General features: G+C 42.8%; 2 long non-coding RNA genes across 3 annotated transcripts; one reads left to right on the top strand and one right to left on the bottom strand.

Annotated features, from left to right (window-relative positions):
* Positions 1–27,470, top strand: LOC308397437. The gene is made up of 3 exons (XR_013971765.1): positions 1–225; positions 584–670; positions 22,563–27,470. It is a non-coding gene; the product is annotated as an uncharacterized lncRNA (long non-coding RNA).
* Positions 16,735–22,647, bottom strand: LOC308397436. Of its 2 annotated transcripts, XR_013971763.1 has the most exons (4): positions 22,515–22,647; positions 18,405–18,550; positions 18,120–18,206; positions 16,735–17,733 (listed from the first exon to the last, which is right to left on the bottom strand). It is a non-coding gene; the product is annotated as an uncharacterized lncRNA (long non-coding RNA). The 2 variants fall into 2 exon arrangements; XR_013971764.1 differs by lacking the exon at positions 22,515–22,647 and having other exon boundaries at positions 18,405–20,574.

Here is a 27,470-nt window from a genome sequence, read left to right as displayed (position 1 = left end):
AGCTCCTCCGCTCATTCTCAGTGTTGCACTTGAATGTTTCCTGGGTGATGCAACATTTCACTCACAAACACATTTAGTGACAAACTGCAGGAAACAGTTTGTGTGTTGGGTGATATGTTAATGTTCACTCCTCTGTTGCAGCGTGATACCTCAATAACCTGACCTTTACGTCTGCACCGTGCATGCATCACAGGGACGAGGAGGAAAGTAAGCAGGCTGTGGCATGTGAGTACTTTCTTATAACTGAGCAACCATCCGTCACACGACAGTAACATTAACCTGCCTATCAGATGTAATTACTCATTAACTGAAAGTTCCAGAACGCTTTAACTCCTAATCAGCAAGTGTAGTTTCTGAGTCTACTGAAGAAGTGGTGGAGGAGGAAGAAGCAGAAAGACAATCATGCCAAAACATTTCTAATATCAAAAAGTGCCACTCTGAGAACGACCAGCTTCATCATACAGAGTGAAGGAGACTCACACTTTTGTGTTGGGGCTTCTTCACAGCGCTGAAGCTGATTTCTTAACCTTCAACCACAACAAACAGCTTCTTCTTATACGCGTTTCTCTTGTGGTTTAACCAGATCTCTGACAGCAGTTGTTGTTGATATGAGATGCAAGTTGTCCTGTTGTAAAGCCTTAATGGACCAATCAGCATGCATCAGCAGAAGGTTAGTGGACACACTCACCAGACACATTAGGTATATCTTTCCAACTGCTCATTAAAACAAATATTAAATTAGCCAATCACATGGCAGCAACTCAATGCATTGTCACATATAGACATCAAGAAGATCTCCTGAAGTTCAAAGGGTGCAAAGAAAGTTGTGTAGTTGTCAGTGCCAGAGATGCTGGTCTGAGTATTTCAGAAAGTGCTGCTCTGCTGTTTCTGTGCAATGGGCTGTAGAGTTCTTGAATGTACCAGCTGAGCATTGTTTAAATACCACAGCCTACCTGAGCTGAGGAAAGCGAGGAGGATCATCAAGGACTCCAGTCACCCCAGCCATAAACTGTTCAGACTGCTTCCATCAGGAAGGAGGTTCTGCAGCATCCGGTCCCGTACCAGCAGACTGAGAGACAGCTTCTTCCATCAGGCCATCAGACTGCTGAACACGTCATAGACACCTCAGCTTCACTACTGGAACTTTAACATTATGCACTCCACACTGTATATAAATGCCACTTGTTCTGCACATATTCAACTCTGTATATTTTATATATTTTATTATTATTTTTTTTTTTTTTTTTTTTTTTTTTTTTTTTTACTATTTAATTTGTAAAAATGTGTATACACACACACACACACACACACACACACACACACACACACACACACACGTAGGAAAATATTTAGTATACACATCCAGAAATGCATACACTATTATATATTGTACATATATTTATTAGTTTCAGGTTGGCCATTCTTGTATTTTGCTCGTTTGTGTTGTTGTGTTTGCACATCTCTGTTGCTTGTGGGGCTCGCACACAAGAATTTCACTCGCATGTGCTGTGCCAGTGTGCCTGCACATGTGATGTGACAATAAAAGTGATTTGATTTGATTTGAGCTTTGCTGGCGACCGCGTCCATCCCTTTGTGACCACAGTGTGCCCATCTTCTGACAGATGCTTCCAACAGGAGAATGATCCATGTCATAAAGCTCAAATAACTTTGAACAGGACAGTGAGGCCTGCACAGACACCAGGTCACAATCTGTGCTGGAACAGCAACAGTCTAATCATGGATGTGCAGCTGACAAATTAGCAGCAACTGTGTGATGCTTCATGTGCTTCCATATGTCAGGACTGAACAAAACCCCACAAGATAAGCAGAATACTATGGGCTCAAATTGTGGTCATAAATACTTTGTACTTGTAAATCAGGATTTGTATGTGTAATTTGTGTGTGTGTGTAACAAAGATTTGTGTGTGGACTCAGCCAAAAAATCTGTGAGAAACTCTGCACTCAAGTTTCAAGTTACAAGTATGAATGTTGACCCTATTTTTCTTCCTTTGATCTGATTGGCCAATGTCATGTCAATCACAAATTTAACTATCCAATCAGAGAACAGATGGGTTTGGCTGTCGGAGGGGCGCTTTTTTGAAGTCCGCACACAAATTCTTTTTATACATACAAATCCTGATTTACAAGTACAAAATATTTATGACCACAATTTGAGCCCATAGAATACCAGCGAATATAACGCCTGACATGAGTGTTATTGTTACTGTATGTGATGTGGACTCTTCTTTTAACAAGCCTGAAATAATCATTATTAAAGTTTAGCTCCAGTCACACATATTCTTTGAGGAACATATAATGAGTGCAGCCTTGTATACAATAAGAGGAATATGAAGTGAGACTCAGTTGTAAAAGGATATAAATGGCAAACTGTTTCTAAAATCAAAAACAATCCATTTTAAGTTAGAAATAGTTGGAAATGGGAAAAATGTGCAGCTGTAGCCTGACGTGAGCTCACGCAGCCGTTAGCAGTGCGACTCAGAGGCTTGTCAGAATTTCCATTTCAAAAGGAAAGAACCCTGGTATTGGATTAGCATTCAGCACCTGGGGGTGGATATTGGGATCAATAAAGAAAGGAAAATATTTATTATTTATAATCTCTATTATAATATTTTGCATCATTTTGCATTTTGATGTGGACTCCTGCTCGGCTCACGCAGTTCTGCGACCTTCGTGGTGCACAGTGCTTTGTAATCTCCGTAAAGTGAGGCAGTGCGGTCAGCAGGGACCAGCTTATGATCGCTGCTAGGCTCAAAGAACCTAGCAAACATCGGGGGAAATCGCCGGACGCTGTGTTACACTTATCAGAGAGCAAACAAAACAGGCTCTTTTAAAAGATAAGATGTGTCTCACAATGCGTTTTTGATATTCCAAGCACATATTGAATGTGCGTGTATTATGTAGAAGTTAGAGAAAGGCAGAGCGGTTAATGCGCTGTATGGACGAGGCTGCAAGAGGACACGAGATAAGGGCCACTTGAACAGGCGTGTGCGCACCAACACACACAGAGCCATCATTACCAGCCTGATTAGCTCTGCAAGCAGCGATAACCTGAGCAGGAGACGGAATATTTTCTTCCACCATCAGAGGCAAAAAGCAAATCTGGAGATTAAGAGCAATCTTTGATAAGGATCCTGTTTCATATACAGACTATTTTAAGACTATAGTGGACATTAAATATACAAAAAGGACTATTGGTCTATAATGTAAATGATGTAACGTGATGTCTAAATGCTGTGTTTATCACTCAGACAAGATGAGATAAGACACTCGTGTGCAGAAAGTACAGAAACACCCTAACTTGTGCTGCGACAGTCTCTGTGCAGGAATGCCAGTTTGGGACAAATCCACTGTGGAATGTCAGAAAATGCGTATGTATTAGTGATGAAGTCAGTGCATCAATACATTCAATTCTGGCCCTCAAACACCGACATTGGGGAATACAAGACACAAGCAACGGGACACCCGCTGGTTTTCAAGTATCTGCAGGAATATAAATCAATGAACATCAAATCAAATCAAATCAAATCACTTTTATTGTCACATCACATGTGCAGGCACACTGGCACAGCACATGCGAGTGAAATTCTTGTGTGCGAGCCCCACAAGCAACAGAGATGTGCAAACACAACAACACAAACGAGCAAAATACAAGAATGGCCAACCTGAAACTAATAAATATATGTACAATATATAATAGTGTATGCATTTCTGGATGTGTATACTAAATATTTTCCTACGTGTGTGTGTGTGTGTGTGTGTGTGTGTGTGTGTACACATTTTTACAAATTAAATAGTAAAAAAATAAAATAATAATAATAATAATAAAATATATAAAATATACAGAGTTGAATATGTGCAAAACAAGTGGCATTTATATACAGTGTGGAGTGCATAATGTTGAAGTTCCAGTAGTGAAGCTGAGGTGTCTATGACGTGTTCATCAGTCTGATGGCCTGATGGAAGAAGCTGTCTCTCAGTCTGCTGGTACGGGACCGGATGCTGCAGAACCTCCTTCCTGATGGAAGTAGTCTGAACAGTTTATGGCTGGGGTGACTGGAGTCCTTGATGATCCTCCCCGCTTTCCTCAGGCAGCGCTTCCTGTAGATGTCTTGGAGGGAGGGAAGCTCACCTCCAATTATCCGTTCAGAGCACCGCACTACTCGCTGGAGAGCTTTGCAGTTGTAGGCGGTGCTGTTGCCATACCAGGTGGTGATGCATCCAGTGAGGATGCTCTCAATGGCACAGTGATAGAAGGTCCTGAGGATGCGGGGGCTCATGCCGAATCTTTTCAGTCTCCTGAGAAAGAAGAGGCGCTGCTGCGCCTTCTTCACTGTTTTGTTTGTGTGTACTGACCACGTAAGATCCTCAGCCAGATGTACACCAAGGAACCGGAAGCTGCTCACTCTCTCCACAGCAGCGCCGTTGATGGTGATGGGGGTGTGTACTTCTCTGCACCTCCGGAAGTCCACTATCAACTCCTTTGTCTTTGCGACGTTGAGGGTGAGATGGTTGTCTTGACACCAGTGGGTCAGGGCGCTGACCTCCTCCCTGTAAGCCGTCTCATCACCGTTGGTGATAAGACCCACCACTGTAGTGTCGTCCGCAAACTTCACAATGATGTTGGAGCTGTTAGTGGCTGTGCAGTCGTAGGTGTAGAGTGAGTACAGGAGAGGGCTCAGTACACACCCCTGTGGAGCACCAGTGTTCAGTGTGATGGGGGATGAGGTGATGCTGCCCAGTCTGACCACTTGGCGTCTGTCAGACAGGAAGCTAAGGATCCAGCTGCAGAGGGAGCTGCTCAGTCCTAGATCCTGCAGTTTCCTGTCCAGCTTCGAGGGAACGATGGTATTGAATGCTGAGCTGTAATCTACAAACAGCATCCTCACATACGTGTCTCTCTTCTCCAGGTGTGACAGGGCAGTGTGTAGTGTCAGGGCTATGGCATCATCAGTGGACCTGTTGTGGCAGTATGCAAACTGTAGAGGGTCCAGTGAGTCGGGTAGTGCAGAGCAGATGAAGTCCCTGACCAGCTTCTCGAAGCATTTGCTTACGATGGGGGTCAGGGCTACAGGTCGCCAGTCGTTCAATGAGGAGATGGTGGAGGATTTGGGTACAGGGACGATGGTGGCCATTTTGAAGCAGGCTGGGACTACAGACAGAGAGAGGGAAAGGTTGAAGATGTGCGTGAACACTCCAGCCAGCTGAGCCGCGCATGACCTGAGGACGCGGCCGGGAATCCCGTCCGGACCAGTAGCTTTGCGTGCGTTCACCTTCCTGAAGCACCTCCGCACATCCTCCTCAGACACAGTGTGCGCACTGACGTCATCCGCGGTGCGCACACTGTCCGGTCTCATGGTGTTCGCTGTGTCGAATCTAGCGTAGAATACGTTTAGATCCTCACACAGAGAGGCCGTGGTCTGCGGTGTGCTGGTTTTCCCTCTAAAGAACATTGTGCAGCTGATACACTCTACGTCTGCAGAAATATGCTGAGATCATTTAAATTAGATGGAGCAAAAGGGCAGAGGTGGACAGGAGATGATCAACTTCTTTATATATGCACTGTATCAACCTAAGATGTACAGTATTTCCATATTTGGCTTCAGCCTTCACTGGCTAATGAACCCAATAAAAGAAGCAAGAATTAATCTTGCTGGCTCAGGTTGACAGTTTCAGGTATTTTTTGTGCCACGAATGTGAAATAGAAGCACCCTCTTGGCAAAATAGTTCCTCGGTAATTTCAAGGCCATATCCATAATGTCTTTCGAAACCGCGCGACCACAGATTTGCATAAGAACTCTGCACGCCACGATAAATTTAAGAAGATAAACCTGCAACTTTTACCATCTATAGTTGTCACTGTAAACTCTTTGAGTCATCTTTTTTTCATGCATATCATTCTCTGAATTCAACTGAACTTTGCATAAAAAGTTTTTGTGATCCATGAATCACCAAAATGACGTTTTTGGGACCCTTATGTTCCAAATTCACATATTTCTTCTTCGCAAACTTTAAAAGAACATATATAATTGCACCTTAGGATTTATTTGTCAGGAAGAAAAGCTATATTTTTACTACCTCTAGGACTTTAACCACTAGTGTATAGTGCACATGCAGGAGACTGTGCTAGCCCTCGCTGGGCTGTGTTCATTAGCACCTGCACGTTGTAGCCCAGCAGGAGAACCACACGTCCTGTGAGATCTGGTCCACTGGTAGGAAGTATTTTAAGAGCTGTGTGCTCCACATACTGTCGGCCTGTTCAAACTGAGGTGATGAATTATATTTTATGAACTCGAGCTTTGTTTTTAATGTAAAAAATTGAGGTGGTCCAAACACGTCTACACTCTGAACCAGAGGACCAAGCAGACGACCTCCAGGGCTCAAAACTGCACTGACGGCCTTATAGGTGGAGCCTCGTGTTAAAGTGTCCTTCAAGTAAACACGCTCACACGCTTACATGGTAGAAAACTGCTTTTGTATCTAATAAAAATTACTGTTAGCTGTAGGCTATGTGTTATTAGGGCTGAAGCCCCTTTGACTGACATACGGGTCTGTACACACTGTTTGTCTCTCAGTCATGGTTGTGGTCTGATGACACACTTATGTGCTGAATAACTGGCCTGGCTGTATGGTTAGTGGTACTAACAGCCTGTTCACAGAGTCTGCTCAGCTGTTTGGGCAATTGAAATTCTAATATCATTCAAGAACAAGAGTGATGTGCAGAGCTGCAGCGACTACAGAGGGACAAAGTTGATGAGCCACAGCATGAAGCTGTGGGAAAGAGTTGCTGAAGCCAGGTTAACGAGAGAGGTGATGATCAGCGAACAGCTGTATGGCTTCGAGCGCTACAAATGGGTTGTTTGCTTTGAGAGCGCCGATGGTGAAGTGCAGAGAAGAAGCGGTCGCACGGCGTCTTTGTGGATCCAGAGAAAGCTCGAGATCGGGTGCCAAGAGAGAAACTGGCGGAGAAGCATGTGAGGGCGGTGCAGGACATGTGGCGAGGTGTGCCGTAGGAATGGCAGACGGGTGCAAGGTGAGGGGCGAGAGGTCCTTCCTGTTTACAAGTTGGTATAGTTTATTGTTTTTTTTAATTCATGTTAGTTTCCAGGGTTTGCTCATTTCAGTTTAGCTTTTGTTGTTTGGTAATTTTGCAGGAGGCAATATTCAGGAAAATCAGTGTAGGTGTTACAATACGAACGCAGACCTTGTAGAAAGCAGCTGACTCACAGGCTCGTAGAGTCTCATCAAGCATGACGATCAAAATTGCTTCACTTGGTTTTTGTTTGGGTCTTTTTTCTAATCTAGTTTGAGTTCGCTGCACTAACCCTGGTTTCCCCGCTGAGACGCAGGTGAGGGTCTGGAGGCTGTGACGTTTGCAGATGACACTGTGACCTGTAGTGAGAGCAGGTGGAGGAGGTGGAGGCATGCAGCGGAGAAAAGAGGACCGAGAGTCAGTCGTAGCTGTGCTAGCAGACGACGTGTATTTCCAATATTTTATGACTCAACAACATTCATACTGACATGAAAAAGCTATGTGGGACATTTTCTCCTTCAGCCTGTCCCAGCTGTACAGCAGCTACAATATCATATATAATTATACTTAATGACATTATATTGAAATAGTATTTGGATTTATTTATATAATTTTATAGTAACGTATTATAATAATCTCTGACATTTGGATTCATGTCGCTTCAGAATGAAAGACATCAGACGTGAATAAATTAAAGAGTTTAATGCTGCTGTATTAAGAGTGTGCAGTGTGATAATGAAAAGAGCCCTAAAAGAGTGCTAATGGAGCTTGTTTCTAGATTTGATCAAAATATAAGCAGAAGTCGGTAATGAAAGCACAGTGGATGCTTTGAAAGGGGCAGAACAATCAGCAGCGAGGAGAATCTCCAGGGATGGACAGTATAAAGCCAAATTCAGCCTCATTTTCCCTTCTCTTTGTATTCTTTCAGATCCGTGTGGCCTCGATCTCTCTGTCTCACTCCCTGCTATGTCTCCCACTTTTCTGATAATTAATAGGTTATTAATATTTCAGCAACGCACAGACGAACACACACTTGCCGAAAGAAGAGAAGTCACATTGCGTTTGATTTCAGCGGTACAGTTTTCCAAACTGCTCTTGGATGTCTTAACTGAAGTTTAAAGAAACTGAGTGTTGACTGGATGTGACTGTGCAGAGGTAGAACTGATGATTAAAGCTATAATGGGAAGACAGAAATGTTTTTGCTCTCTGATAAGATTCAGTTCTATTAAGAGCTGCGAAGCATGCAAGACAGCGTCAGTCAAGTCCAATCTATCGATCTGGATGGAAAAGCAGAGCCTGATCCAGCGCATGTTTTCTGTTTTCACTTTAATGTGGATCTAAGGATCCAACGTGAACCAACTCAGTCCAAGTGGGAGTTGAGCCCCTCTCAGGAGACATAATTAGAGAGAAAATTTGTGATGATGAGAAACGCTTTAAGGCGGATTTTCAGTGCAGTGTATATGGGATTAACTGTACATTACACAGGCCTCTAATCCATAGGCACACTAAGCTAGGAATTAGCATGCATGATTAGCATTTTAAGCCAGCTATTAGATGGGAATAATACTGTAAATCAGCTAAAATGCTCGCAGTGCTTTGGCTGCTCTGTAGTCTCTGCATGAACTTCTCCAATAACCTGAAACAGCGGACATAAACAGATTCTTGGAGCAAAAATTAACAGTGTTTTTTAAATGTTTATTTATTCAGGGAGGATTTTCCAGCACGACTTACCTTTTTCCATCTGCCTCTCAGTTGCACAGTTATACATGTGAAAGTTTTGGAGCTGCCAGTGTAACCACACGTCTGCTTTTTGGCTTCTGAACAGCTCTTTAGGAGCAAATGGGGCTTATTAATATCAGCTGTACGGAGAGGAGGGAGCGCCTCTTATTCAGTTTCTCTTCGCAGGCTCCCAGATGTCCGCCTGCATCTGAACTAAACCTTCTTTCTAGCCACAAGTCTTTTCCTAATATTCTTCACCCCGCAGTGATGCCTCTGTGTAACATTTCAATACATTCAAGATATAATGCAAAAAGTTTCAAAAGGAGGGGACTAAAGGTAAACCAGCAGCAGTGCTCAGATGGTCACAGGGCTCTCTAGAGGCTATGTGCCCTTCCTTCCCTCAAGTCTTCAGCCGCCCCTCATTTATTTACATTTTACACCAAAAATGGGAAATAGGCCTGAATATTGGGATTTATGCTCCAGTACTGCAGCGTGTTCAAGGATGGCCTGTGTGCTGCTGTCAGATGGAGGCGCTGTTCACAGCATGTGGTACATCTGGTCTGTGGGCCACTCTCCCATGTGCTGCTGTTGGTCCGTCAGCCATGAGCAGCTTTCATGCTGCATGGATGTTTTAATGTCTCCACTCAGGCCCACTTGTTGAGTGATTACTCAACTTTCTGCACGTGCTGACATCATTTCCAAGCTTTTCTTCTTTGTCAGCTGCTTTTTTCTGCTTCTCTTCTATCAAGAGGATTCAACATTGCTTCACTAACGTTGAGGTCCTGGCAGTGGGGAGGCCAGTCCATGATGACAGTGTTACACTGGGGGGGTGAGGGGTTGCCTTTACTGCACTGGTGTTGTTTTTGTAATCAGGTGCTTTCCAAATGGTGTTGCATGGTGGCTCAAATTATGATGACGCTTCAGCAAACAGCAGATGAATGAAGGTCCAGATGTGTTTCTCAGGTCCTGTGTCGGCTCCTTGTTGAGCCTTTTCCTGTTTCTTAAGAACTTTAAACTGTTTTTGATAACCAAACAAAATCTTACCGTCGACATGTGATTCTCAGTCCTTATTATTCCATCACGGGAAACAGATGCAGATTGTCCGAACAAAACAGTGAAGTTGATTAGGCTTATACTCATGCATGTGCATCCTGTTACTGTCACTTATCAGTCATGTCATCAAAAATGGGTTTAATGGGGAAGTCATTTTAATCAGGTTAGAAATGTAAAAGAAACAATTTTAATTGCAGCCAAAACGTGAAACACAAAGGGTTTGTTGTTGTTCACAGAATGAAAAGTGGGATTGTTCAAAAAGAAGAATTTAGTTTCCGGGTAAACAGAAGTCAACCAAAGCTTAGGCGAGACTGTCTGATTCAGGCCTTCATCTGTGACGACTGTGCTGCGCTGCTCCCATTGGCAGCTTCTGTCTGTCACTGGTTCCAGTTCCATTTACATCGACAGACACTGAAACAGACTGTTTGGAAAAGAGCTCAGAACCAGGGTTATTCAGGCATGGCAGGGAAGAAAGCATCTCGGTGGTATTTTGAGCTGAAACTTTAAATACGCTTATATTTACGTCAAAGTCGAAATTTCTTAATCAGTCTGTTGTCTGTCCGAAAAAGAGAACAGGAATAAGTACAGAGGAGAGCTTTCCTGGGATCTAGATGGAAATTAATGACTTTTATGTGAGCACTGAGAGAATGAGACAATTTGATGTAATCAGCTGACAGTCTGTTGAGATTCATGTGAACTAAAATATAAAAAAGAGCAAAGAGGACGAGGTCGTTGTTTCTTGGTTCCTGCAGTTTGATCTCATCCAGCTGGCCTGTAGAGACATTCGCTATGCTGTGTGAATTGCTGTTTGCACGTGTACATGCATCTTCAGGTAAAGTTCAGTTTTATTTATGTAACGCCACAAAACAACAATCGGCTCAAATCATTTCATATTATAAGACAGAAAGGAAGCCCAACAATCACACAACCCCCTGAGCAAGCACTTGGCGACAGTGGGAAGGAAAAGCTCCTTTTTTTAATGGAAGGAAACTTCCTGTACGAGGCTCTGGGAGGGGCAGCGATCTATCGCAACTCATTAGGGAAGAGCGGGACTCTACATGCTTTTCTCTAACATGTTAGTGATCATGTTTCTCTTGTCAAAGTTACCAGAGAGCAAGAAACAGCTAGCCAACAGGTTTAAGCTACAGAAGGAGGATATTATCTGTATCTGTGAAATGTTGCATTTGTTGCATTGCAGCTTTTATATTGTCATCATGTACATTACAGTGTCACAGACTCTTTTCACTGACCTTGCAAACTGTTGCCTCCAAACTTTTCACTAAGTTCCAGCTGGTTTTTCTTTTTGAAAGTTCAACTTTTGCAAAAAAAACCCCAGCAGCTGAAAGATCACTCTTAATTATCTCCCCTTTAACCTCGTTGGGAGCAGCCTCCTACAAACTCACGCCGACCTCCTGCGTTCCTTGCAGTTCGTGTGATTCCTCCAGCTACATTCCTCCAAGTCCTGCAAAATGCATCTTTAAGAATTCATCCCTTGGCCTCGATGTTCCTCGAGCCTCTGTGAGCTTGTCGATGCCCTGGCCTCTTCCTGCATCAGTATTCCACTGATGGCACTCCCTCGCCCTCTCTCACTGTATGATTGTGTTGCAGAGCAGGGAATAAAATCTGACGTGGCTGTCTACAGGTAGGCCAGCAGCTCCCCGGGGTCCAGCCAGCTTAGCTTAGCCCCTGTTTCATTGCTCTGACAACTGAACTGACAGGTGGACAAAGACAAATGCAGGTAAATGTAATGCAAAAATGTCTTAGATTCAGTGATCCATGCACACACACACAGAGACATGCACTCTAAGATATATTGCCGTAAAATCATCACATTACACACAATGTTGCCAGGACCTAATTCTTCTAATGCGCTGAGACACAGTAAATTTGTGTATATAAATACAGGCCATTTACCATTTCACACTTCACTAGCAGCAGTTTGGCAGTAAAGGGAAGGTACTTGGAACTTCAAGGGTGTCTTGCTTGTTCAAGGATGCTTCAGCAGAAATGGCTGTGCATGCAGAATAGGGTTATGCATAATGTAAGAGTATACTGATTTTTTTTCAGCACTCGTTGATACTGGTATGTTACTGATACGTACTGATACGCTACGCTGGATAAATGCAGTTACTAATGGCAGGTATAGCTGATGATTAAGAGAAGAAAACAATGATGGTTGTGTAGGTCTGTGCCACACAGTCATGCTTACACCCGTACCTGCTCCAGCATGGTGCTGCCATTAAATTCCACAGAGGTGCAGTCTGTGGTCACTGCTGGCAGTGGAAAGCAGTGGAATGATGTTCCAGCCCCCTAAACTTAACCCTACCCCTAACCAGCAGTTAAATGTCGTAAAATAGTGTTCTCCAAAGCGATTTTAAGAAAATGAACGAACATGTGTAGATTGAGTCCAAACGGTTGTCACGTGTTCTCGTTTTTCCAATGTCGTCATTTAGGAACGTGTTGGGTACCCGAAAGCGTAAAATGTTCACGATTTGTCACCCAGCGTAAAATATTACGCTTATGGAGTGAGAAGGTGTTGGCCTGAGACAATCACTCTGAAGCCTGAAGCTAAGCTCACATTACTGGATGGAGACAAGAACAAAGATGGAACTCGTTACCTGAAGTTTAATGTCTGTCTGTGTAATGCTGTAAATGACAGAAAGTGTATATTAAGTTGCCTTCAGGGCTGGACGCCCTACAGACAAAGCAGAAACAGAAACTGTATCCAGCAATTTGGACATATTTTAGTGTAATCCAGAAACTAGAGTGGTCAAAGGAATTTCTGTTGGTAGTACATCCTGCCGGTCTCAGGCATTCCTGCACCAAAACATCACAGGCTTCAGCTGAAATATATGCAGTGTGGTTTACCGAGCAAAACAAAAAAACAAAATGGGAAAGAAAAAGAAGGAAAAGAGCCCAGGATTTGGTTGAGATCTTGGACGGAGACGAGTGCAGGGCTGTAAACATCCCAAACCGACTGACGCAAACATTTTTCTCTATGTATGTGTGGACTATTTAAAATGTTGAAGGCCACGCCTTAATAAAAGATTTCCCCAGACATTTGTCATCAGTGCTTCACAGGCAATGATGCACAGGCATAAAAAACGTCTTATTGGCTTATTTTCTGCGTGCTGATGATTCCGTCACACTTAAGCGAGAAGTTAATCATACATTACCCCGCCCACGCCTAAAAAACCAAGACACTAAGGCAGAGGCCACAGTTAGAGCTGCAGGAGAGTTGATAACATGCCAAAAAGCTGTGAAATTAACTTGCTCGCTGCCTTTAATTTCGAGTGAATCGAGGCACTGCTGTTGAAGAAATGGATGAGAGTGCAATCGTGCAGAAGTGTGCTCTGCATGTTAGTCTGATGAGTGTGTGTGTGTGTGTGTGTGTGTGTGTGTGTGTGTGTGTGTGTGTGTGTGTGTGTGTGTGTGTGTGTGTGGCAAAAGGAAGTGAAGAAAGAGATGAATGTCTGCTATAGCAGACCATGTTTAATTACATCCTCCAGAATAGAGTATGAAGGCATCAATTATGCCCACTCACCTACCAAATGTTCAGCATTAGGTAAACAGGAGGACTCTGTTTACTCTTGACGAATGTGACCAGAGAGCATGAATAATCGTGAAGGGCACAACCTCTGCCTTACACAGATTAATATTTATGAAGCCAATTTTGTTTTTTAATTTCCGCTGAGAGCTCGGGTATAGCCGGGGTTTACGGGTGTTTATTTGAGAGAATCAAAGCTCTGTGGAGGGATATGACGACGTAATCCAAATGTTTTGGTTTTCCTTCTTTATTTTCCCACTTACAGTTTTTTCTGAATGCTTAAACCCTAACTGTGATTCCTGTAGCACAATCTCTAAAACTATTCAGACTTATAGCAAAACCACTCACTGAGTTTGCAAAACTAAAAGCACAAAAACTGCTTTGCACTCAGTTTGCAATTTTGTAACACACACTTTGCAAAAGTGTAGGCACAATTCACTGCACAACACTCAATTACCAAATTTCCAACACACTCCTAGCAAAAGCATACACATGTATGGCTATCATTAACTCTAATTTGCCAACTGTCTGGCACACTTTCACATGTGAAAACTTCTTTAGATAATTAGTTCACTTTGCAATCAGCCTAAGCACTATAATACAGGTAAGCTGTGTGTGCGGAGTACAATGGAGGGAGCAGAAAGAGTGAGAAGTAGAGGAAGCCGAGGAAGAGGACGTGGAGGTGAAGAAGTAGGATGAAGAGGACAACAAGGACAAGGAGGAGCAAGAGGAAGACGAGGAGGGGGGAGAGGAAGATGAGGAGGGGGGAGAGGAAGGGTAGGAAGAGTAAGAAATAGAATTGCTGATGACATCAGAGCTACAATAGTGGACCATGTAATCAACCGTGGAATGACCCTGAGGGTAGCTGGCCAACGGGTCCAGCCTAACTCGAGCCGCTACACTGTAGCAAGCACCATAAGGACATCTTGAAATGAGAATCGGTGAGTACAGTCACTTCGCACAAAGATTTGTAGCACTGCCGTATGCCAATGAGAAACACACCAATACCATTGATGTAAAAATACTGAAGTTGTTACTTTACAGAATTGCTAGATGACCAGATGCTGGGGCAGAGGAAGCATGTTCACTGCAGACCAAGTAACCCATATAGTCATTATGGCGATTGCAAATAATCCTATACTTGGAAATAAACACTTGTGTTTGTTTTGATGTGTTTGAATAAACACCAGTACTTGAAGTTTGGATCCCTCTATGCTTATGGATCTATGACAGAAGTATGAGCTCAAACTGACATAGCCTACCTTGTGCACAGAGAAAGCAAAAGCCAGATGTGTTTTGTATTCATACCATCAGTGTGCAGTTGGCGCATTGTGTGCTTAGGAGATGATGGCTTGTGTGTACTGTTTGATACGGAAACACCATTTTTACGAAGGTGTGGAGAGTTAATCTAGCTGTGTTTGCTTTTGCAAGAGAACTACAATGTTTTGATTATTGGGTGACAGGTTTTCTTATTTGTGTGAAGAGTTTTGCAAAATTAGCAAATAGTTACAAAAAATGTGCTTAAGCAATCAGAAAAAACTGTAAAGCAGACGTGTCCCCGGCCTTTGCTTGGCTGAGCCTGCGGATCGATCCCAGCGTTTTATTATCTGAGAACAGGACCGCTCTCTCTCTCTCGCTCATGCACGCACTCATTGCTTCTTATAGTTTTACCTCATCTCAATAATAGTGCAGCGCTGTCTTTGCCTGAACTGCCTGTATAGAAGTGAACAACTTCCACCCATAGTTCTTAGGGAACTCATGCAGTATGTATGGCATCGATCGGAGAACAAACACAGAGCTCCCCTGCATCCTTTGCTCCTCTCGCTTACCCCGGAGACATTGTTTATCTTGTTTATATGTTGGCCCGGTTGCCTGGTCTTAGTGAGTCTGTTTGTTGTTTGTTGCTTTCTTGGCAAAAAGAAGAAAAAAAGTGTACAGTGAGGCATCAAGTGTGGGGACAGTCAGATCTCATCTCTTCTAATGGTCGTATTCTGCCCCATCATGCTGCCAATCAGCAGTCACCCTGACTCACGACGCTCAAGAACGAAACAAAAAAGAAGCCAGAAGACAGAAGCAGGTGAGGAAAAGAAAGTAAATTCAGTGAAGTCAAGTTTGAAAGAACTACTTTCTGCCACACGGCTCAGCAGAAAAGTCTCGCTTCAGATTTCATAGCCGGAGAACTCTCAGTGAGACCACGCCGTTGCGTCGTGCGCACTGTCGTCCCCATAAACAAATGGGTTTTAACACAATCACTTCCCCCAGAAGTGGCTTTGTGCGTCTGGAGCTGTTGTGGTGACCGGGATAGAAATACGCAGACTAACATAAATGTGACGGATCGCCCACACCGGCCACTTTTATGGAACTTCTATTTCACACATCATCTCAAAATCTCCCATAAATGCTCAGCTGAGTGCATATCCAGTTATTGGGGTTACCTGCACATGAATGTACATTATATTTACGGCATATTCCTGTTATTGAATCAAACCGCCCCACTTTTTCCCCCAGAGTTGCCGAAAGGCGACGCAATCCTTCCTCTCGCTTGTCTTCATTACCTCTTCCTGCGTGTTGAGTGGTGTGGATTTAATCCAGCAAATCGGAGGGACAATAGCTTTTTTCCTGGATTCACCTCATCAGTGTATTTCAGGCGAGGAGCGTACTTAACACACAGCGAGTGTTCTGTATGTATGCGGCACGCCGGTAATGCCGCCGCTGTTTGCTGGCCACTTATTCCTCATCAATGGAGAGCTGTCTTTCTTGAACGACGAGTCTGAGACGAGAGGCTGTTTTGTAAGGAAGTGAAGGTGATCATCTGGAAAAAGTTGCACTGGCAGTGATTAGAATTCACTTTGCCTTCTTCGGGATAATTACGCTGATTACACGTCAATAAAACTTCCCTTCATTAATTCCAAAACTTAAACGCTGCAGGCTGCCTGTGATTGTGAAGAGCGTTTCTCTCCGCAATACAATTGATGGCACAGTTGAGAAGCCTCTAATGCAGCATTTAGATAACAGTGTGCTGAAACGTCTAAAGACATCCAGAAACACTGAAATGGTGTCAGTTTGTATGCAAGAAACTTCATTTATCTTCTGTTTAACCACAACACAAAACTCTTTTGTATCCTGATAAATATCATCTTAAATCAGAAATCCATTTGTATACATGCAGACGTGTCTTTATTTAAACTGCTGAAGCACAATGAGCTCAACACGTGGACGTGGCCTTAGACAGCAGTGGACAAAACCTCACGGATGCATCCACCTGATAACTTGTCATTGAACTCGTGGCCATAATGCATGCTTCATTATTCATTATTACATCATTACATTTAAGAGAAGAAGAAAGGAAACTAACCAGCAGACCTTGAGTAAAGAATTCATTTAATTTCTATTCATTTATTTTGTGAAATATAGCAAATGCATAAAGAAGAAGCTTGTTCTCTTTGCTGGGAATTAAGTACTGACGTTTTGTCAAAGCTGCTGCTATTTCAAAAGATCCACACAATACGTCATTAGCCTGGAGGTCATACCAGCTGATTATAGCAAGCATAGATATACATCATTATCTAACGTGCACGGTGTAGGATAGATACATACTTTAGTTATCCCCAAGGTGAAACTTACAAAGCTATATTTTAATCTACATTATCTTATTTGGATTAAACTGATGATCCATCCTCTTCCTACTGTCCTTGTCAGAGTCACAGGAGGGCCTGTCCCAGCTGTCCCGGGAGGCAGGGTACACCCCGGACAGGTCACCAGTCAACCAGGCAACCATTCGCACCTATGGGCAATTTGGAGTTACCAATTAACCTAACCCCACTAACTGCATGTCTTTGGGAGGAAGCCGGAGTACCCGAAGAGAAAACATGCAAACTCCACACAGAAAGAAGCCGGCCTGATGGTGGAATTAAACTCAGGACCGTCTTGCTGTGAGGCAACAGTGCTAACCACTGTGCCACCAGTTCAAACTGATTAAATGCATAATCCTAACCAGCAGAAAAAAGTAGTGAAACTAGAAGACTTAGACGTTAGCTTACTGACTATAAATATAATCATTCACACACATGCGCTGGTTGTTTTTAGACTTATTTGTGCCAAATAAAAGCTAACAAAATACTATAATGTTACTAATTAAACATGAAACACTGATTTATTTAGCAGGCAGATTTTTCAGATTAACTCAACACCAGCGTGGACAAACGTTCCACTTCAGTGACTCCAGTCGGCTACAATGAATCCACAGTGTGAAGCAGGCGTTGTGACATAGAAGCTGGTGTGGATTTACTCAGTTTTGGAGTCGGCCTCAAGTGGTCATTAGAGGAACTGCAGATTTTCAACCCCGGAGATTCCTTTTGCACCCCTTGAGGGAATATATACAGGTAGAAATACGTTAGTCTCTTGTGGTTACAACTGTTTGCTATACTGTTTTATATTTTTTACCAGAAGTGCGTTAACAATCATATTCAATCCCTCTGCCGTCATGTCAGTATTTAAAAAATTATAGCATTCGTTCTAATTTGAAACTTAAAATCAGAAAAATTGATTTTTTCCTTCTATTGTTCCTTTTTAAAAACTAGCCAGCAGAACGATAACCCGGCATCGTTTTTGATTACCTGGAGCAAATTAATTCGTAAGAGTAAAGGACTCTTGAGGAGAAAAGTTCCACTTAAATAGAAACGTTAGCACAATGTCAGCTTAGATCAGTTGTAAGGACACAGATGATAAACGCATTAGTGAAATGCTTACTCATAGAGAGCTCCTCTCGCCTTCCTGTCTTAAACTTCTTAAATCACAGCAGCTGGAAGTCGCTTCTATTCAAATGCCGCAGTTCCCCTGAGCACACGTGGCAGATTGTTAATTACGACAAGTCTGGGGGGAAATTACTTTATTGATTTGCATCAGCTTTGCTATTCTGAGAGAGAATACAGAGAAGCTGAGGCTGAAAATGACTGAGTGTGATCTTTATAGAAAACAACCTATTTCATCCCAGGTGCCAGAGCGAGTGTTTTATGTCACTTGTGACAAATTTACCTTAGCTCCATAACATCTTTATTTGTTATGCGTCGCTGGCGCTCTGCAGCTGAAGTGACCCAGCTTTTGGTCCACTGCGTTCTCCATATGTCTGACAGGGCCCGACGTGGCACTGCTGCGGCGCTGCCGGGCCACAGCTGGGAGTGCTGCAAGAGTTCAAAAAGAAAAGGTAGGGTTGTGCAAGAGAGGCTGACTGTCAAAATAGAGCTAAGAAAGTGGAAAAGATTGAATAGAAGAGGAGAGGGAGACTGAGAGCGAAATAAAGAGAGGTCAGAGACTCGAAAGCAGAGGGACAGAGGGAGACGGGAGAAATGTAATGCACCGAGGCCTGAGCCAGATAGACAGAGCCACTCTGGGCAATGAAGACATCAGGACTGACAGGACTGGCTCCAGTCCAGGTAAGAAAAAAATAGACACGCTGTACTGGGAATTAACTGAACGGCCAGGGGCATGGCTTCAACAGCCACGTCTGGAGAACTGACAACTGTAGATGAGCCAGGAGACACTGAGGAAATATGTCAGGCAATCAGCTAAAGCTGACAAGCGTAGCCACAGTTGCTAAAAATCTATTGACTGGATAAGAGCTGACTGCTCGATACGTTGCTCCGGCGCTGCTCAGCCAGGTGGGGGTGGTTCGGTCGGGCCGGTATAATTTTTTCTCGTGTTGAGCGATGAATCTAAATTCAAGTTGTCAACGTGCAAAGCAGCAGAAAAGCTAAACTTACCAACCTGCAGTCACAGCTATTCTCTAACTGCTCTGGTTTCCAATCCAAATACATAAATCCACCACTGCCAAGTGCAATCTGCACCTTTTTGTGTATAAATCAGTCACATCACAACACGACAGGACGCACATTTGAGAAATAAGCAAACAAATCAAAGTCATCTGTAATTGATCTGATGCAGGCGTGTGTGTTTAGCCTTTGGATAATGACTACCACATTATGCTCCTGACATCAGTCGAGTCCAGTTGCCAAGACTAAAAAAGAGCTTTCTTATTTCCGCTTGATGAACAAACACCGGCGCCGGTCCAGCGTCACAGCACGTCTCACAGATTTCCAGCAGGACAAAGAAGAAACTTGCCTACATTAGCATCATACATTAGAGTCATCAGTGCAGGTTTATAGGTGGATAGATTTGTAGCTGCAGTGCTTTAGTTTACCAGCAGCCACATCTTTTACCCTTCTTTAAATTCCTAAGGACGGCCCCTTTGCATTGTGAATGTTGATGAGTGCTGATTAAACACGGTCTATGCAAAAACACCTGTGACAGCCAGTGATATTTACTGGATGTTTATCTACTGCAAAGCAACCTTATTATCTCATTATCTTTGCATTCTGGTGAGCCTTCAATTCCTGCATTGTGCTAAATGAGTCTTATTAACTTCCTCCTTCGTCCTTGAGAGTGCGGAGACATTAGAAAAACAGGTTGATGATGGGGATAATCTTTACTATAGCTTATTTACAGAAGACGTTACTCACAGGGCGATGGACAGTCGCATATTCATATCAAACATATTACAGCTGGACATAGATGCATAAAATGGGACAGGCTTTTCAAGCTTCTTGTTTCTTGTAATTAAGGTCCCGGAGCACGTTTTTTATGCAGGCTGTGTGTCAGTGTCATCAGGTATTTGCAATTTACAACAGGGGTGTGCCAAAACAAGAGGAAGCAACAAAGTGAGAAAAAGGCTACCTGGCAAGTAGTTGCAAGAGGCTGCTGGCTGTTACTGGGTGAAACTGGTTGCAAAGAGAGCTCTGCACCAAAAGCAGGTTACTGTAGCCGCCCATACTTAACATGGAGACACCAAACTGGCTGCAAACACTCGTCACTTAGTCTTTAGACCAGAAACTGGATCTAACCACTGCTGCGAACATGTTTTAACAGGGACAGCATTTATTATTTAGAACAGTTTCTGTTTCCGATTTCTCTTCTACTTTTCACAGTTTCAGTACAGCTCGGTGAATAGACGTTTGCAAGTTAGCCGACCTTTCTAATGCAAACTATTGGTGATGGCAGAAACCTGCTATCAACCGAAGCAATCACAGGGAGGTTTTTAGTGCTGCACTATATTCATCTTTTTTGAATAATTTCATGCTAACAACTGCTGCAACCTTCATCTACTCTCAAACCAGTTAGAGACGCTCCAACCATTCCCTGGGGACTGGAGGGTGTCCTTTAGGCCTACATGAGGGGCCTTCAGGGACTGATGTTACATTGACCCTGGCAGCTACTAGCAGCCAGTTACCTTAATGAGAACGTCTGGGACCAAAAGTATATCTGTCAAATTCTTTGCCAGAGTATCAGTCAGATTATTTGAATGTTCTGGGACCAACTTAAGACTTTAAGCTACAGGTGGATGAAAAGTCAGAGGCTGTAACTATTTCTTTGTGGGTACCAGAGGACACATTTCAGGGTAATCCAGCCCACAGCTTTTAAAATATTCCATTAAAGACCAAATATTTCCTGATGATATTAATTTCTATAAATATTTTCTGCATATGAATATTCAGGATCTGTTAGGTAGAGACGATATTTTTGGTACCAGAGTCCTTTTAGTGTCGATGCTCGTGGTCTGAGGACTATTGACTAATCGTGTTTGCATTTGCTGACATGCACTGCGTCGTCATTGATTAAATAATCAAAAGGGATTAATGACAGTTTTTATTAGTGTTAGCATTTCATCCGCTGGCTGCACCAATAGCCCTAAAACTTTCATGGTTGCCCCCGGCGATCATGCTCACACGCTCCCAGACTGTGTCGGCACTAGAGCGCAATCTCATAACCAACATAAGTATATTGTATAGCACATATAGCCATAATAGATTTATAGCATATTTTAGATAAACTCTTCATGGTTTTTTGGTTTTTTGCTGACTTTATACATAAATTCTTGCCTCTTTTTTTATAAATCACAATTCCTACAATAAACTTTAAAGCTGCAAACAGAAGCATATGTTTTCTGGATTATTAATTGGCCTGCCCACTGTTTGCCAGGAACATTACAGCATAATTGTGGCTTGGCTGACATAGCTACATCAAATGCAGGCTGGGTAACAAACTAAGCATCTGCCATCCCTCCCTATTCTCTGCCTCTAATGTCGTTACACTTGATTCAAGGCAGTTTGTTACTATCGACTGCTGAGCAATGATGCATTACTGATCGCTCACACAGTTTCTGTCTTTATAAGCTTGCTGGTTTTCACTGGCTTCTCAAACAAGCTGCTCTCCCCCCAACCAATAATCCACAAAACCAGGAAAAGCTGGCGTAATTAAGTATCGATCACTGAGGCCAGGTAAAGTTTTGTGAGTGGCCAGATATTCGTCACAGTGTAAGAGTAATGAAACTGCATCGTTTCCCCCCCGAGTCGGACTTGAAATACACAAATATCCAGGTCACGGTGAGGTCGTAGAGTCTGATGACTCATAAGCTTAAAGAATTTACCTGATAAATCTTTTGTGTCATTTTTTATTGATATAAATTCAATTCCATCCCCTTAACTTACAAATGTCCTTGGCCTCTTTGTGAATTGCGCAATATTACATTTTGATGACAGTGAAGAAACTTATAAGTGTGTGTGTGTGTGTGTGTGTGTGTGTGTGTGTGTGTGTGTTATTGCCAAGCAGCACTATCTTGCCACAAGACTATATTTTCTGTGAGTTTACAGCATGTTCACAGTTGAGAGTGTTTTACTGCTGATTGAATCACATTGTAAGTGTGTCTTTCATCCCTTTATATCTTTACACGCTGCTAATGCTAGTTTACACAGGCATTGATGGAGCAGACGTCCTGAGTAAATCCTTGAATGAATTTGACCTCACGTCAGTTTTTTCCGTGGGACACGAGCTTTGTTGACGGCTCGGTAAAGAAAATTTAAAGACTTCTTTTTTTAAACACAAACGAGGTTTATGGCCTTAAAAAGGGCTTGTGCTGGAGTCTGGAGCTCTCTGTTCCTATTTCCACTTGTTGAGAATATACAGCATGCTAACTGTTTACAATTCGAAGTTCTACAGATCTAAATTTATCCTGTTTCTCCTTCCTGTTTGCTGGCTATGTAGGAGCGTATACAGTGCATGTATTTGTGTGAGCGCATGCAGATAGAGTCTTACTAGACAGCCTGCTCCCCTGCAGAGACTCTGATTAGCTCCTCTCTCCAGGACCGAGACCTCACCCAGCATCTGTATTGCTGCTCCGTGACCTTATTGATGAGCCGCCACAGCCATGACAAGTATGCCATGTGTCAGAGGACGCCCGTAGGAGAAACAGGAGTAAGTCGGGACACCTGTGTGGAATTCCCGGGTCTTTGTTGCTCCAACACTGCTCAATGACTTTAAAATGAATGACCAGGATGTTCTCGCCTTCTTTTGTAATGGTTATGTACTAGCTTTGATTTCTGCTAACCCTCCTTTTCTCTGAAGAGTTCCATCTGTTTTGCTGTTTGACTGAAGCATCCATTTAACTTCAGTCAACCTGTTTTCTCAACCGATATCTAATTCAGGGTCCTCGGGGGAGGTAGAGTCTATCCCAGCTGACGTACACCCTGGACAGGTGGCCAGTCACAGAGCTAACGCACAGAGGCAGGCGTTCACACTCACATCCATGCCTGCAGCAGATTTAGATTCGCAAGTTAACACAACAAGCGCACTTTGGACTGTGAGAGGAAGGCCACAGGCGAAGAGAAAAAGAGAGAACAAGCCCCCGCTGACCAGGAGATTCAAACCTAGAACCTCCTTGTTGTGAGGTACCCGTGCTGCACGGCAACAACGTGCCTCCCTCCGGTCTGTTCCTTCCATTATTTTTGCAGCGTGTCGTATTTCCACAGAAGGTGTGACAGTAACGTCTCGGTTCTGATGAAGACAGGTCGCCATTCTGCCATCCAATGAAAACGGTGCTGTGATTATCAGCGGTCATCAAGGGATGTGCAGCTTTCAATCGATCGGTGCTCGTCCGTTACGCTGTTGCTGAACCGCAGCATTTCTCCACACGTTTTAAATATGGTTAAATAAAGTCCAAACCCTCTTTGCATCGAGCAGTTGCACGAATACCTAACGAGTCCTTTGATTGCCGTTCACTCTTTTCTGTTACGTGCTCTGATAGCTTCACTATGGGCTTGTGCAGAGTAGTTTCTTAGTTCGTATAGTTTTCAAGCCTGGTTTTTCTTTGAAGTTAATGGCATCCTAGCTTCTTATAGAATTGACTGCAATGACCTACTTTATTTTTTTTCTTTTGTAGTCGCCCTCATTTACATTTGTCATTTACTCAGAGTAAACGCAGCGCACAGCCCTCTCCATCGGTCTGTTTTTGGGAGAAATGTTCTAGCTGATCATAGAAATGCTAGCAAAGCACTGCTGACTGTGAATGTTTCACAGTGTTCAGAGTCAAGGGTCCAAACACGTGAGGGTCAACCCCCAACATACAACAACAAAAACAATTGAATTTAATTTAGTGTCTAAACTTGATTTCTGTTATATCGTAGTCTATAGTAGGACAGAATTACTTCTGCATATTCAGATCAAATCTTATAAATTGCCTTCAGTGCCATTTTTAGGCTTATTTGTTTTTTTATTGTCAAATATGAAAGCAGAGGCCAAAACACTGTAAAATCTTCCACCCAAAATTACTGACGTTGCAGTTCCCAACAACTCAAAAAAGAGAAAACAGAAGGAACCGAAACGGCTCCTAAAACGTTTCCTGAGAAGTCTGTTAAAATCGAAACAACAGGACGACAAGCTCCCTGGCAACAGCACGAAAAGGATTTTTTCACAAAGTCAGGACACAGATTCTCTTCGTACACGCTCCTTGTTAGCTGGCAGTGGTCTGCACTTGGCTGCAGCTCCACAGGTTCACCAGCTGATAGCAGATAAGCCTAAACCTGTGGCCCACAGAGCCTGGAGAGCAAAACAGAACACACGGTACTGTATTAGCACATTTTAATATTTACTAAGAAACAGAGTGGTGGGTGTAGCAGGATAGAGAAAGATATTTTTTATGTGCAATTCAAATTCCAAAAATTTTGGGATGATGAGGAAAACTGAAATAAAAACAGAATGCAATGATTTGCAATCTCATATTTTATTCGCAGTGTGATGTTTTTGCAGTGATCAGACTCACAAGGTTTATTTATAGAACTCAAGGAATTAACAAAAAACAGCCAGGTAACTGGAGGGAAACTGGTTATTAGCCAGTGCTGGCTGATTATGGTCATTTGCAAATGGTTAAAAGCCTCAAGCAGACTTCTGGGTAACTTGAGGTGCTTACCTGTAAACCTTTAAACAACAGGTGAGTCTTTGTTTCTCACTCCATATTGGGACAGAGGTAAGGACTTCAAGGGACGCGCAACAAACCTCTGGTAGGTATCTTGGAAGCAAGCAAGGAGAGAGGATTCCAGAATGGAAAGCACAAGTACAAAGACTAGACTGGGTGAACCAGTTTATCACCATAGCAGACAAAACAATGTGGAGGAAGGTGGCAGCCACAGCTGGTCCTGGTGACAGGATGTGAAGGTACGAGGAAAGGACGGCTCTGCCCTTAAGTGGCGGCACAGGTAGGCCCCACCTCTCCATGTGAGAGGATACATAAGATTTTAGCTTATTTTGAATTTGCATGTTGGTACAGGGGCACCAGAATGCTGAGAATCAAGGAAAGATTTTAGAATAATGTTTCTAAATGTAGAATTGAGAAGTCTTTCAATATCCAGTCATTTCTAGTAGATAATATCATCAAAAGAGTCAAAGAATCTGGAGACTTCTCTGTGTGCAAGTGACAAGGCCCATGATCTTCTAGACTTTACGCAGCACTGGATTTAAAACTGTGATGATTGAATGGTGGAAATCACTGCATGGGCTAAGGAACACTTCTCTGGACCACCGCTGATTTAAAATGGATAGAGGCAAAGTGGAAAACTGTGGAACTGCCTGTGCTCAGTTCTAACGCCTGGACCTCTGATGGTGTGGGATGTATTAGTTAGCAAATCTGGAAAGGCACCATCAATGCTTTGAACTGTGTTCAAGTTTTAGAGCAAGAATTTTTCACCAGGCAAGAATAAAACAAGATTCGTCACTCAAATGTCCAACAGCTGGTCTCTTCAGATGTTTCGGGTTGACGTAAGAGTTTTGGGAAGATAATCGTGAAGCTTAATGTTAGCCTGCTCTATCCTTGGTTCGTGATAATTGTCCTGTTGGAGCACTCAGTTGTGTTCAAGTTTTAACCATCTAACTGTTGATTTGAGGTGAAGTTCGTCGTCCTAGACTATTCCGTCAGGTTTGTGCAATGTACCAGTAACGCAGAGGTGTTTGCCTCCAAACTCCTCTGACCATACCTCTGGCTAAATAGCTCGATCTTTGTGTGTTCTGGCCATAAAAAGAAGACGTTTGGCTTTGTGGGGAGCTGCAAGTTTCATTGGAGCTAAAGGTGTCGGTGTTGGCGCAGAGGCTTTTTGACACAGTCCATGGCTCTTAGTTCTTTGTGGGCAGTGACATTGTTGTTTCCAGTTTATGGCCAGTTTGCAAAGTTGTGACATGTCTGAATAACTGGTGTTTGGTTACTGGTGATCTCTGAGAGACCTTCACAGCTTGTGTCAGTCTACAGTTCTCATCCTCAGAACAATGGAAAAGTCTAAAGAGCTCAGTAAACAGCCGAGCATTGGTCAATCCGGTCAGTGCCAGAGTAAATGCAAAACCAGTTCAAACACGTGCACCCAATTCTCCAGTTATTAAAGTGCATTAAGGATGTATGCCGTGCAAACAGTTAAAAAACATTAATTACCATGACATGCATCCCCACGATCCCCACGCCATCAAATTCAAAATGCTTCATTTTTTCATCGTAAACATTCGATGTGTTTTCTGTGTTTCATTGTGGATAAAATATGGCTGCGTTCTCTTTCTACACGTTATAGTGTCCCAGTGTTTTTGGAGCTGGTAATTATAGTAGAGGTGTAAAACGGGGGCATATAACGCTGCTTTTTTATTTGGGAAGAAAAATTACAGATACAAAAAACAAAAATGTTGACAAAATGGAACGTGATCATATTTTGTTGCCCACTTAAGTATGTTTTCCAAGACATTTCTGAAGCTTACCACAGTGTTTATCGGGAGTGGTATTTGCATAATACGTCTAAATTGCTTCCATTGTGGGACTTGCAAAGGAGGACAGGCATTCAAGAAAATTGATCCATTGATCCAATTTGCACAAACAAAAATAATGTCTGTTTCTAACCAACAATACTTCGAACATGGACAGCCTGGAGTGTGTATAAAGCAAACAGCAATGCTGCTCTTAGCTGAAGTGGTTGTGTGTTTAAATCTTTTATGCAGCATCTGCATTAAGGTCATTGTAAAGTTACTATCCGTTCCATTTCTCGCAGCAACCTTTTCTTTTCATGCTTTTCTCTTTATCTGTCTGTGCTGCATATCTCTCCCCGTGGCACAGCTCTCCTCTCTACACTTGTGAGCGTCTTATCTGGGCAGCACTGTCTTCACGGATGCACAGATGTTGATATCAGCCCATTGCATCACTCTTTTCTCCTGAACACAGGTAGGAGAAAAGAAAGCTCTACAAAAGGAGCAGAAATAAATCATCTGGCCTTTGTTATTCTAATTCAAAATGGTGAAGACGGAGGCATGAGCTGCTAAAAATACAGAACAGATTAGAAAAACACAAGTATAAATTATATCTACTCCACACAGGTACAAGTTCTCACTTCAGAAGTTAGAAAACAAGTTTCACGAGGTCTGAAAATAGTTGTTCATAAACGTGGAACAGTTTTCCATACTTCAGTAAACTCTGCTTTGGATTTGCTAAAACAAATACCAGTTGCACTGGCACGAAACATAATAATGCTTTTTTTCCCTTAATTTTGTACTAATAGAATGAAATACGACAAGAATAAATGGAACAGAAAGAAGGCACACCATCTGCTGCTGTAAAAAGCTCACACTCTAAAATTAATTTAAGCTCAAACAAAATGCTAATCAGCCAAACAAGCCAGGTGATAATCACCACCTTTATTTGGCAGAGCAGCATGCTAACATTTGAGCTGGGTAGCAGGGAATTATCATGCACAC

The sequence above is a fragment of the Rhamphochromis sp. 'chilingali' genome, assembly GCF_963969265.1.
Source record: "Rhamphochromis sp. 'chilingali' genome assembly, chromosome: 5".
NCBI classification, from domain to species: domain Eukaryota; kingdom Metazoa; phylum Chordata; class Actinopteri; order Cichliformes; family Cichlidae; genus Rhamphochromis; species Rhamphochromis sp. 'chilingali'.
The sequence above is the reverse complement of the archived record's forward strand: the minus strand, read 5'-3'. Positions and strand labels throughout refer to the sequence as shown.